The sequence below is a fragment of the Octopus sinensis genome, linkage group LG1 (assembly GCF_006345805.1).
Source record: "Octopus sinensis linkage group LG1, ASM634580v1, whole genome shotgun sequence".
In the NCBI taxonomy this organism is placed as follows: Eukaryota; Metazoa; Mollusca; class Cephalopoda; order Octopoda; family Octopodidae; genus Octopus; species Octopus sinensis.
The window spans coordinates 145,012,232-145,022,446 of NC_042997.1; the positions used below are offsets into that span (position 1 = coordinate 145,012,232).

Consider the following 10,215-nt stretch of genomic DNA (forward strand, 5'->3'; position numbering starts at 1 on the left):
TCTCATGACGTAAATGTTATTGCGGTCGAACAGTAACCGAGTGATATGTGGTTCATTTCCTGTAGTAGGTAATCCAATCCATTCTTTCAGTTTCCGTCTACGAAATCCGGCTACAAGGCTGTGATCGGCCCGAGGCTATAGTAGAAGACACTTGACCAAGGTGCCACGCATTGGGACTGAACCTGAAACCATGTGGTTTGTAAAGAAGCTTCCTACAACACATCCACTCCTGCGCCTAAAAATATGGAACGCTTCACGAATATGCGTGTTATCTTTGCGTTGGAGCCATGCTAATCTCTGTATTGTTCCAAATTTAGTATATGTATTGCCGAAGCATAAAAACACACACACACACACACACACACCACGCACACGCACACACACACACACACACACACCCCACACACACACACACACACACATATATATATATATATATATATATATATATATATATATATACAGGGTGGGGAGAGCAAAACTTAGATAGATAATTCATCAAATTGTTTATATTACAACAACCAGCAACTAGACATGAATATAATTTTAACACAAGTTTATAAGGGTAGAAAGAGACAATTTATTCAATATGCCTGCTTTCATTGTCCACCATATCCGTCACACGCCACCTGAAGGCATCATAACTCTTCATGATGCAGTACTCAGACATGTTGTCCCATTCTTCCCTCGGGATTTGAGAAGTTCTGTTGGTAAAGTGCTCCAATTTTCCCCATATGATATGGTCCAGGGAGTTCAAGCCTGGACTGAAAGAAAGCTAGAAGCTAGCAGGAAAAAAGTCGGCGAAGTTGTCTTCGCAGAATTTCTGCACTTTCTTCGGGGTATGAGCAGGAGAACCATATTGAGTCCATACATAATTACTTTATACAGCAGGACTTTATAATAAACCTCAGTTTCCCCAGACTTGAAAAATGGAGAGGCATCTTTTTTCCATCAGACACCATGTTTCCCAGTATCATGACTTGAGCCGGGAGCTTGGTTCTAAAGACGCCCTTTACTTCAGAAGGTGACTTAGCAATGTATCAATCATTGCGACGTTTTAAAACAGCATCAACGGTAAAGATCTTTTCATCTGAAAAGATTTTGACGGCTTGTCCCTCTTTCTTCAAGTATCGCAACACTTTTTGGCCCTTTCATGCCTTTTGGCTTTCATTGTATGAGTCAATAGATGTTGCGAGGTCCTCACATATGACCCCAAATGTAAATTAATGTGTGCAGTATTTCTGATGGTCTTTGGATTAACTTTCATGTCCATGGACAGTTTTCTCATGGATGTTGTTGGGTCTTTCGAAATTTTGGCTTTGAGAGAAGATTTAAGAAATGCATTATCCGGTTTAAGAAATGCATTATGCTTCCACTTTCTTGCTTTCTCTTGATACCTCCAATATCCAGCATTCGTTTCTTAACGTTGTAGACTGTGCTCACAGAGGGCCCCAACAGTCGGAGCAATACGTCTAATAGCAACCCCAGCACGAAGCAAATCTGCAATGCGATGTGGGCATATTAGATCGTATGACTAGGACTTCTGCTTAAATTAACTCTATATACCTCCAACCTGGAATAGCAAAACAATATTTTAGTATTTACGCTCAGGAAAATATGAAAAATAAGATTCCCAAAATATTCCAAGTTTTGCTTCCCCAACCCGTACATATACATACATACATACATGTATGTATGTATGTATGTATGTATGTATGTATGTATGTATGTATGTATGTATGTATGTATGTATGTATGTATGTATGTATGTATGTATGTATGTATGTATGTATGTATGCCTCTTGATTCATGGCAGCAGTGCCTCCTCCAGGCACTTGTAGTAGGCCTCCGTGTCGGAAGATATATGCAGGCATAACGTCGCCATCACTAGTGATCACACCAAGCAGCATGATGTTCGTATTGGAGCTTCCGGCACGAATGCCAAGCAGTACAGAATGTCGTCTCCAAATTTTTGGCGGAGTGAATTGCGTCAAGGTGCTGTTTTTCTCACAGGCGCTGTCAAACTGTGTAGGCGACAAAATCAAAAACAAACAGTGCTCATGCACGAAATTAAAATATAAAATGGCGACAATTTACCCATGCATGTGAGTGTATATATATATACTTCGATTAGAAGGTGTGTTAACCTCATGAAGGGTTGGTTTCATCAAAGGTTGGCTGGCAGCGGCAGCATCGGCAGCATCGGACGCGGGCGCACAAGACGATACCGCGCCAGTCGCCGGACGGCGGCGGCGTTGGCGCATAGCAGAGGGACCGGAGGGCAGCAGGGCGGCGGCCGCGTGTAGGCGGTGGTGTATGCGGGGCAACGGGCAGTGTCCACGGTCGTTGGCACTGCAGCGCGGCCGACGCCGGAAGCATCGGCCGACCGGATCGTACCCGTTACTGTAGTTCCGACCTCCACAGAGTACGACGGTCACCTAGAACGTGGCTGTTCTGCGTGGTGCTTCCGACGATTTGCCTAGGTACAAGTCCGGGAAAGGTTGTTTATGGAAGACCAGCAGTCACTATGCATACCAACCTCCCCTCTCTACGCCATGCCGCCGATGTTATCCAAGAGAAAAGCAAAGGCCGATACAGCTTGGCACCAGTGACGTCGCAATTTCTACAGCTGAGTGAAGTGGAGCAACGTGAAATAAAGTGTCTTGCTGAAGAACACAACTCACAGCTCGTTCCGGGAATCGAACTGACTACTTCATGACTGTGAGCCCGACGCTCAAACCACTGAGTCATGCGCCTAAACGTTCCAACCATCAAATTAATAACGGCAAACTTATTTTAATACATTTTCCCGCTATCTTGAAAAGCAACTGAAACTAAGTAAACGTATTTCAAAAGAAACACAGCAAAATATGCTATTGGAGTAGTTACAGCTAAGTTAAAATGGCGGGAAATACATTTTTTTCTCTTTTCTACTCTAGACACAAGGCTCGAAATTTTGGGGGAGAGAGCCAGTCGATTATATCGACCCCTGTACGCAACTGGTACTTAATTTATCGACCCCGAAAGGATGAAAGGTAAAGTCAACCGCGTCGGAATTTGATCTCAGAACGTAAAGACAGATGAAATACCTGTTTCTTTACTACTCACAAGGGGCTAAACACAGAGAGGACAAACGAGGACAGAAGAACGGATTAAGTCGATTATATCAACCCCAGTGCGTAACTGGTAATTAATTTATCGACCCCGAAAGGATGAAAGGCAAAGTCGACCTCGGCGGAATTTGAACTCAGAACGTAGCGGCGGACGAAATACCTATTTCTTTACTACCCACAAGGGGCTAAACACAGAGAGGACAAACAAAGACAGACAAACGGATTAAGTCGATTATATCGACCCCAGTGCGTAACTGGTACTTATTTAATCGACTCCGAAAGCATGAAAAGCAAAGTCGACGTCGGCGGAATTTGAACTCAGAACGTAGAGGCAGACGAAATACGGCTACGTATTTCGCCCGGCGTGCTAACGATTCTGCCAGCTCGCCGCCTTAAATGGCGAGAAATACTAAAAGATATTGGTTATTCTACCTTCATGCAGCGCGGCCGACGCCGAAAGCCATCGGCCGACCGGCTCGTGCTATATAACTGTGCGACTATATAAGTTGATATAAATTTCTACATGCTTGTAGCTTTCATTAGAGAACATTCACAGCCTTTTGTCCCAACAAAAATTTTAATATTCTCAATAAATTCCCGTAATTATCTGCGTTGCTTATAAAAGAAAACAAAAATCAAACTCTAAAGTTATTAATTTCCCAATGGGGAGAAAAGTGGAGAGCTGGAAATATATATATATATATATATATATATATATATATATATATATATATATATATATACATACATATCGAACACCGCTATACACTCTTTCTAGTAGATGATATTATACACATCTTTTTAACTGAAATAATAAATAACGAACCTAATATATATTATGTCACCTTCATACACTTATTCATTATGCTATACATCAAAGCGTTATATATGTGTGTACATATATATATATATATATATATATATATATATATATATATATATATATATAATATATATATACATACATATATATATATATATACATACATGCATATATATATATATAATATATATATATATATATATATATATATATAAATTTATATATATGTATTATGTATGTATGGGAGCATATATGTGTGTGTGTATATATATAGGATGCATATGTATATATGTATGTGTGCGTGAGTGGGTGTGTGTGTGTACACTGTGTGGGAACTTCCCTTAGTTTCATGCGCAGCTAAAACCTAGATACTTACCCAACCACATCGCATCATCGACAAATTTTCATTTCTTTCTCTTACAACCAACTACTTAATTACAGTTGCATACATAACAACCCATTAATCACTTCTGATGAAAATATTCAAAACTCCCATAATTAGATGGAAGAAAGCTCGACTCACTCCCACCACAAGCAACAAACTCAGTCTTTTTGTAATACCTGTGTGTGTGTGTGTATGTGTTTTAATCAATATACCTATATCTTTTCATTCAAAACCAAGCACAACCACACTTTCTCATTTTCTTTCCGTTTTCTACTTCGTAGCTCATGATACATTTATAAATACGAACTATAGCTTAACTTTTATTAATGTTTGACAAAGTTCGTTTTTAGAGAAGCAGATAAGCAAATGGTACATGTGTCGCATTCGATTTTTAGTAGGAATAGATTAATACAGTAGGAATAGATTAATACGTCCATATATACATATATATATGTATGTGCGTGTGCATATGTGTGTGTGCGTTTGTGTGCATGTATATATATATATATGTGTGTGTATGTATGTATATATGTATTGCATGTATGTATGCATGCATGTATATATGCATATGCAAATACATACATACGTACAAAAATAGGAAATAACATTTTAAATTTCTTTAGTTGTTTTGAATCCCTTCAAGAAATATGTAACCTTCGTTTTATTAAAACAAAAATGCCCTGAAGAGATTCTGCCCCATACAGCTTAAAATGATAGCAAATGCCTAACATTGGATTTAACCCAAATGCTTTGAATTATGCGTTACCAAGAGGCCAGAATCGAAACATGTAGGTTTTTGAGTTTTCTATTGTGTTTTATTTGTATTTGAATCTTAACAACAAGCTATGATACAAATAAATTCACTATACATCCACAACTCTCCATTTTCCTACCTTATTAATTTTACCAGTGTATATATATATATATATATATATATATATATAGTATATATATATATATATATATATATATATAAGAGATTATGGTGTCATTGAGACCCAAAGGTGTCAGGTAATGCTGAATAAGTGCTATAGACAGACCATAGTTAAGTTCCAGATTCGTAATATTGCGAATAAGGGGTTCAGAGTTGGTTCTATGTCAGCGTGTGTATATATGAATTTTTTGCGTAATGAGATAAAAAAAACCCAAGGCTGTATAGATATTAGAGCTTTTATAGATAAATGCTCTAATATCTATATAGCCTTGGTTTTTTTTTATCTCATTACGCAAAAAATTCATATATATATATATATATATATATATATATATATATATATATATGCATAATTCAAATAAACAAACAAAAAGCAAAGAAAAAATATAAAAAACGAACGTGAGGATGTGCACAAGAAATACATTAATTTGACGCTGAATAAAAGGAGAGTTGTTTACGTTTCGAGCATAGCTCTTCGTCAGAAAGAGGCAAGTCCAAAGAGAAACAAGGGAAAATCGCCAACAGTCCATCCGCGGTTATATATAAGTCTGTGCGTGTTTGTGTGTGTGTGTGTACGCGCGTGTATGTGTATGTCTTTATGTGTGTTTGTGTATGTATTTATATATATTCTTTTAGCTCTTTTATGCATTTCAGACCCATGACTGGCCATGCTGGTGCAACGCCAGTATTATCACTTTTTCAACGGACAGCAGGAGGTCAAGTTGTTTCTTGAAAACATGTAGCCCACTCCATGTAGATCTCTCAGGCTTTTTAGTAAGATATTATAAAGCTGTGGTCTTTTGAAACTCAAGTTATTTCAGTACCTGGATCTCACTGTGGAGGCGGTGACTGGAAATGTTGGAATAGTACAGTGGCGTCCAGCTCGGGGGCTGCTATAACTTCCGATATCAAAGTTCGGTGCCAACCCCTCTAGGATCTTCCGGATGTATATCACTGCGTATCTCTTCTGTCTTCGATCCACGGAGTAGAATCATAAGTCTTTCAATCTCTCTCAGTAGTTCAGCTCTTCTATTGATGCAATCTTCCTGGTGTAGCACCGCTTAACTACCTCAAGTTCCGCCATTAATTTGATACTGTGGGGTGACGACAGTTGAGAGCAGTAGTCCAGACGGCTGACAAATGTCCACCATAGAACCAACATAGCTTCCTAGTCTCTTGTTCTGAAAGTTCGCAGAATCCATTCAGCCATTCGCCAGCACATTGCCACGATTTTGGTGACATGTCCATGAAGCGAAGCATTACTGTTCATGTAATCCCCCAGTCACGCACAGTATTTGACTCAGTGATTACAGTTCATTTTTGTCCAAAGTATCTTCGTTGCTACATGTTATCTCAAGCTGGCTGATAGCGGAGGATTTGTAATTTTCTTGCATTAAATTGCATGTTGTTTTCTTTAGTCCATTTCTATCTGGTATTTAGGTCTTTCTCTGGAAGATTTGCAACGAAAGTTTCCTCGACTGCTTGTACAACTTTTGTATCATTGGCATAGCTAGTAAGTGTGGCTGTCTATGTAACTGATGGCATGGTCTGAAAAAGCTAACGTAAAAAGCAGCGGTTCCAAAGTAGTTCCCTGAGGCACTCTACTCACTGTTACCGTAAATCCTCGAGTATAGACCGCCCTTGAGTATAATATGCAGGGGATTTTTCGGTGGTTGTACCTCTGAAAAACCTAAGCCTTGTATATAATACGCACCCCTTCTCTAACTTGAGTCAAGGAGGTCTATATAACGTCCTTGGTTTGTAAAAATGTATACGATAACGTCTTTTATTATTATTGTATATATAACATAATGCAAACGTGTAGCTTTTTTGTGCATTTTGCTTGCAGAATATAAAGAAATAACAGAAATAACGTTTAATAAATGTTGCTTACTGCAAGTTATGGATGATTCTTTTATGACTTCATTGCTTTCAGGCGTAACTTAAGGTATTTTCGCGCCCGACATCACAAAATGCGTCTGAATAAACATTGCCGGACAGCAAACAGAGACTCGGACATTGCTTAGAAAATAATTTTCATTCTTAACCTCGTATATAGTAAGCACTAGGGATTTTGACCTTTAAATTTTGGGGAAAAAATGCGGATTGTACTCGAGGATTTACGGTACTTCTGGGAGAGGGTCCAGCTGGTTGTTACATCCTGGCTCCTGTCTTTTAAGAAGTCGTGTAACCACTCTCCCAGTTTCCCAACTATATATTGATAGACAGATAAATAGACAGACAGACAGGTATTTATATTTGGATAGCCTTCGGACAGTCCGACGTAAGACTGCAGGCCGTAACAGCGGAGTTACTGTTAACCCACTTCTTGCAAAAGTATAATAAATACATACTCTACAAAAAGTATTAATTCTTCAGATTAATGTTAGATTGTTTTTATTATATGTCGACATAAAGCAATCCTTAATACCTGAGCATGCGCAGACATACACGCACACACGCACACAATCACACACTCCCACACATACACACACATATACACACACAACATCTGATGTTTATTCTAAGTTCTTAGCAGAATTCAAAGCAGTCACTAACAAAGTGACAAATCTCTTTAGCTTGAGTTAAGACATTTACTGGGATTTGTGTGTATGCGAGTGAGTTATTATGCGCATATACCATAGACGCATCTGTGAATATACCTATACTCTTGGAGCGAATGCGTATATCTCTTTTATTACACAATCTTATTGTGCATCATGTTTTATGTGTGTCTCTGTACCATATGCTGGTGCTTATACTATGCTTATGAATACGATATATAAAGGCGGGGTGCTGGCAGAATCGTTAGCACGTCGGGCAAAATGCTTAGCGTCACTTCATTCGCGTTCACGTACTGCGTTCAAATTCCGCCGAGGTCTGCTTTGCATTTCATTTTTGTTGGGGTCAATAAAATAAATACCAGTTGAACACTGGGCTCGATGTAATTATTTCACTCCCCCGAAATTGCTGGCCTTGTGACAAAATTTGAAATCAATATAATGAATCACTATTTTATCTTTTGCTTATTCCAGTCATTATACTGCGGCCACGCTGGGGCACCGCCTTGAAGATTTTATTCGAATGAATCGACCCGGAACTTCTTTTTTTCTTTTTTGAAACCAGGTACTTATTCTATCGGTCTCTTATGCCGAACTGCTATGTTGCGGGACGTAAACACGTCGCATGTGTCTGTGTTTGTCATTCACCATCGCTTAAGTACTGGTGTTGGTATGTTTACGTCCCGTAACATAACGGTTCGACCGATAGGAAATTACCAAGCTTTAAAAAAGGAGAAAAAGAAAAAGAAAGTATTGGAGTTGATCCATTCGTATAAAATGCTTCAAGGTGATGCCCCAGCATGGCCGTAGTCTAATAACTGTAATAAGTAAAAGATAAAATATTGATTCATTATATTCAACGTTTGTTAAGCGACACAGAGACAAACACATATATATGTAATAAATATATACATGACGGGCTTCTTTCAGTTTCCGTCCACCAAATCCCCTCACAAAGCATTAATCGGCTTGAGGCTATGTTAGAAGATACTTGCCCAAGATGCCACGCATTGGGACTGAATATGACACCATGTGGTTGGAAAGCAAGCTTCATACCAGACAGTCATGTCTGCTCCTATTTGTCTATATAACACACACGCACACATAGACACACACACACGCACACACACAAACAAACACACACACACACGCACACACACATATGCATATGTGTTTGTATACTATATACGTATGCATGTGTGTCTGTATACCATATGAATACGCAAATGTGTACGTAAGTTCATTGTAGGAAACTGATAAGGAGAATCCCCCTTTTTTTGTTGTTTTTTGGGTAGTACTCTTTTACTTGTTTCAGTCATTTGACTGCGGCCATGCTGGAGCACCACCTTTTAGTACTTATTCTATCGGTCTCTTTTTGCCGAACGGCTAAGTGACGGGGACGTAAACACACCAGCATCGGTTGTCAAGCAATGCTAGGGGGACAAACACAGACACACAAACACACACATACAAACATATATATATATATACATATATACGACAGGCTTCTTTCAGTTTCCGTCTACCAAATCCACTCACAAGGCATTGGTCGGCCCGGGGCTATAGCAGAAGACACTTGCCCAAGATGCCACGCAGTGGGACTGAACCCGCAACCGTGTGGTTGGTTAGCAAGCTACTTACCACACAGCCACTCCTGCGCCTGTAGGATATAATTTGAGGAAGATTTAGCTGCTATGTTGTAGGTTGAATAAATGTGTACATACTCTTTTTATTGATCCGTGTTGAAAGTAAAAATAACCAGAGATACTTTGCACACTCGACTTGTTGAAACAGTAGCTTGTGGGAGTTTCTTCCATACATTCGATAATATCTTAGGGGTGCTTTCTGCACGAAGTATGTGCAGTTAAGTGCCAGCTAACTACACATGTGTAGTTTTTAACACTCTCTGACAAATGTGTAGTTATGTGCCAGCGAATGTTAAAAGTTTCAATTTAACGTGTGAGTCTTGATATCAGCCTTCGCGGGGGATGCTTACAGATATGAAAGTGTAAGTATTTATATATCAATGCATTTACATATTGCGGTAGCGGCGGAATTCTAAGTTCCCATCAGCTATAGCTTGTATGGATTATTTTAAAAATACTGTTATTGCAGCAACTTGTTTGCTGTGATGTAAGCTGTTAATGACGAAATTTTTAGCAACCTCTTTCTGCTCCATCAACTTCGATTATCCTGCTGCTTTTATCTTAGACTGAAGTGAATAGGCTGAGCTTGCCTATGTGAAGCATTCATCTTGGATCAACAGACATATCCAATTACGCTCCAGGCCTCCGTGAAGCTTTTTAAACACACAGCGGAGATATGCTCTGTCTATATTAATTCGATAACTATGGTTTCATCCAGAATATGAGGCAGATTTTTCACTGAATTATTGCAAT

At 39.0% G+C, this 10,215-nt stretch overlaps 1 non-coding gene across 1 annotated transcript; it reads right to left on the reverse strand.

Annotated features, from left to right (window-relative positions):
- Window positions 1-237: 237 nt before the first annotated feature.
- Window positions 238-343, reverse strand: LOC115220556. Its single transcript, XR_003882551.1, has one exon. It is a non-coding gene; the product is annotated as a U6 spliceosomal RNA (small nuclear RNA).
- Window positions 344-10,215: the final 9,872 nt, after the last annotated feature.